This window comes from Vigna umbellata, chromosome 4 (genome assembly GCF_029865625.1).
Source record: "Vigna umbellata cultivar VRB3 chromosome 4, Vumbellata_1.0, whole genome shotgun sequence".
NCBI lineage: Eukaryota > Viridiplantae > Streptophyta > Magnoliopsida > Fabales > Fabaceae > Vigna > Vigna umbellata.
Genome location: NC_142168.1, coordinates 62,178,045 through 62,181,995, shown reverse-complemented (window position 1 = coordinate 62,181,995; position 3,951 = coordinate 62,178,045).

Sequence of the window (3,951 nt, the reverse complement as noted above, 5' to 3'; positions counted from 1 at the left end):
TAAACGTCCGTTCGGCCACTTCTTGGACGGACCGTTTGGTGACCATCTCCCCCAACGAGCGCTCGTTATTCGGCCTCCTTCTCAACGTCCGTTCGTCATCTCCCCAACGAGCGCTCGTCATTCAGTCTCCTTTCTCAACATCCGTTCGTCATCTCCCCAACGAGCGCTCGTCATTCAGCCTCCTTTCCCAATGTTCGTTCGTTGATGGACAAATTTATGAACACCAAATTATGATGCCACAAACTTGTTTTTCAATCGGCAAGTATGACCGAATCGTTCAAGTAATAAAACTTGGTAAGACCAAGTATCGTTCTTCCCAAAGGACTCACGGCCTAGTTTAGTTGTATGATTTCTTGATTAGTTAAGACTTAAAAAGAAAATATTGGGATTATATTATGCAAAGACGAAAATAAACATGTATGCATGAAGTTTTTGATCAATGGCAAGAAAACACAAGATAAACACTTTCAATGAAATATATGTATGAATATGTTGTTGGGGGTCAATTTCATCTTATCCACTCTCATATATTTTAGGAATTCAACATTCAAATCATCATTGTTAATGCCACTCTCTAATGTACCTTTCAAGAAGGCTTCTCCCTAATCACGAGTTCATACAATTCCTAGCATTCCTAATGATCAGTTCATAAGTGCAGGAGCTTAACGACAACCAATATAAAATTGGGAGAAATTCCCCGGATCTAGACTTCCCCGTACGCGCCCGTATCGACAAAACCAATAATCATGCATCGAATGAGTTAAACAATGCAAGCATTAAGCAAAGAGGAAAAACCCTAACTAATGATGAAAGAAAGCATAAGTCTTAATTAAAAGATGTAAAAACAGATTCCATATATGAGAGCTTCAAAAGATTACATTGATTCCCCAACAAACATACAAGGTTTAGTTCACCATATTCATGGTGAACCTAGATGAATTACAATGAAAGAATGAAAGAATAAACCCTAAAAAGGTGAAGAGGAAGCCTCAGCATCCAAGATCCTCATTCAAAGGGGTGGAAGAGAGAGTGTTTGCCTCGTTTCTGCCAAAGATGCCTAACCCTAGGAAACCCTAAAGCTTATATATCATTCGTAAATTACAAAAAGTTAAGTCCAAGCCCATTAAAGTGCCGCTCAGCGGTAAAATAGCGCTCAGCGGTGAGTGCGTGACTTGTTTGCTCCCCTCAGCGGCCATTTTGCCCCTCAGCGGACCTCCCGCAAGCTCCTGAGTGCCGCTCAGCGGTAAACTGCCGCTGAGCGGTGACTTCGGCTTCTCCTTTTGCACTTTTTATTGTCTTTTCTGATTTCATCTCTCTCCTTCTTCACTTCTTTCACCAAATTCACCTTAAAACCTGCACAAAAACACTGAAATCAAGCATAAACCTGTCCAGCTCTCTTATTTCTAAAAATATGAAGAAAAGCATGATTTCAAGCTAGTTTCTAAGTGTAAAGGTTGCTTTTAGTGTCAATTTTAATCATGAAAATAACAGTTTTTCAACTGTTATCATTCGTCATCTCCCCCAACGAACGCTCGTCATTCAGCCTCCTTTTCTCAACGTCCGTTCTTCATCTCCCCCAACGAACGCTCGTCAGTCAGCTGATGAACAAATTTATGATCACCAAAATACGATGTCACAAACTTGTTTTACAATCGGCAAGTATGACCGAATCGTTTCAAGTAATAAACTCGGTAAGACCAAGTATCGTTCTCCCAAAGGACTCACGTCCTAGTTTAGTTATGTGATTCGTTGATTAATATGCAAAACAGAAAATAAACATGTATGCATGAGTTTTGATCAATATCAAGAAGGCCTATCCCTAATTACGAGTTCATACAATTCCTAGCATTCCTAATAATTAGTTCTTTTAGCACAGGAGCTTAACGACAACCAATATACTATTGGGAGTAATTCCCCGGATCTAGACTTCCCCGTACGTTCCCGTATCGACAAAATCAATAATCATGCATTGAATGAGTTAAACAAAGCAAGCATTAAGCAAAGAGGAAAAACCCTAACTAATGATGAAAGAAAGCATAGGTCTTAGATTAAGATGTAAGCACAAATTCCATATATGAGAGCTTGAAAAGATTACATTGATTCCCCAACAAACATACAAGGTTTAGTTCACCATATTCATGGTGAACCTAGATGAACAAGAATGAAAGAATGAAGGATAAAACCCTAGAAAGGTGAAGAGGTAGCCTGAGCATCCAAGATCCTCCTTCAAAGGGGTGGAAGAGAGCGGATCTCCCGTGAACTCCTCAGTGCACTTTTTTGTGTCTTTTCTGATTCGATCTCTCTCCTTCTTCACTTCTTTCATTAAATTCACCTTAAAAACCTGCACAAAAACACTGAAATCAAGCATAAACCTATCCACCTCTCTTATTTCTGAAAATATGAATAAAAACATGATTTCAAACTAATTTCTAAGTGTTAAAGGTTGCTTTTAGTATCAATTTTAAGCATGAAAATAACAGTTTTTCAACTGTTATCATCAGCCTACTTTCCCAGCGTCCGTTTGTCATCTCTCCAACGAGCGCTCGTCGTTCAGCATCCTTTCCAAAGGTCCGTTCGGCCACTTCTTGGACGGACCGTTTGGTGACGATCTCCGCCAACGAGCGCTCGTTATTCGTCCTCCTTCTCAACGTCCGTTCGTCATCTCCTCAACGAGCGCTCGTCATTCGGCCTCCTTTTCTCAACGTCCGTTCGTCATCTCCCCCAATGAACGCTCGTCATTCAGCCTCCTTTCCCAGCGTTCGTTCGTCATCTCCCCCACGTACGCTCGTCATTCAGCCTCCATTCCCAACGTCCGTTTGTCATCTCTCGAACGAGCGCTCGTCGTTCAGCATCCTTTCCCAACGTCCGTTCGTCCACTTCTTTGACGGACCGTTTGGTGACCATCTCCCCAACGAACTCTTGTTATTCTGAATCCTTTCCCAACGTCCGTTCGGCCACTTCCACGGACTGCACGGTAGCCTGCGACGGACCGTTCGGCACCCCCTTTCTCAGGCCCCTCATTATTTGCTTTATTTTTATTTACTTATTTTGTTTTTTATTTTATTTCATTTATTTCGTTTATCTTATTTCATTTGTTTTATTTATTTATTTATTTTATTTTTATTTTTATTTATTTTTTTATTTTTATTTTTATTTTTATTGTCTTATTTTATTTTATTTTGTTGTATCTATTTATTCTAGATATCTGCTTATCCTAAAATATATATTTAATAATACAATATTTATAGTTTAAATAAAAGAATTTAAAAGAATACGCTTTAAAGGTTAAGCACACGTGAGACCGTTCGCTTCGTCCTTGTGCTAGAAACCTTCCTTTCCTTATACAAAATGTACAAAATAAATATTTTAAAGGTTTAAGCGCACGTGTGACCGCTCGCGTCGTCCTTGTGCTAAAAACCTCTTCTTCTTTCTTATAAAAATTTACCAAAAAATACGTTTTGAAGGTTAAGCACACGTGTGACCGCTCGCGTCGTCCTTGTGCTAAAAACCTTTTCTTCTTTCTTAAATAAAATTACCAAAAATACGTTTAAAGGTTAAGCACACGTGTGACCGCTCGAGTCGTCCTTGTGCTAAAAACCTTTTCTTCTTTTCTTAAATAAAATTTCAAAAAATATATTTTAAAGGTTAAGCACACGTTTGATCGCGCGCATCGTCCTTGTGTTAAACATCTTTTCTCTTTTTATAAAAAATACCAAAAATATTTTAAAGGTTAAGCACACGTGTGATCACTCGCATCGTCCTTGTGCTAAACATCTTTTCTCTTTTTATAAAAAACACCAAAAATATTTTAAAGGTTAAGCACACGTGTGATCGCTCGCATCGTCCTTGTGCTAAACACATTTTCTCTTTTTATAAAAAATACCAAAAAAATATTTTAAAGGTTGAGCACACGTGTGATCGCACGCATCGTCCTTGTGCTAAAAAAGCTTT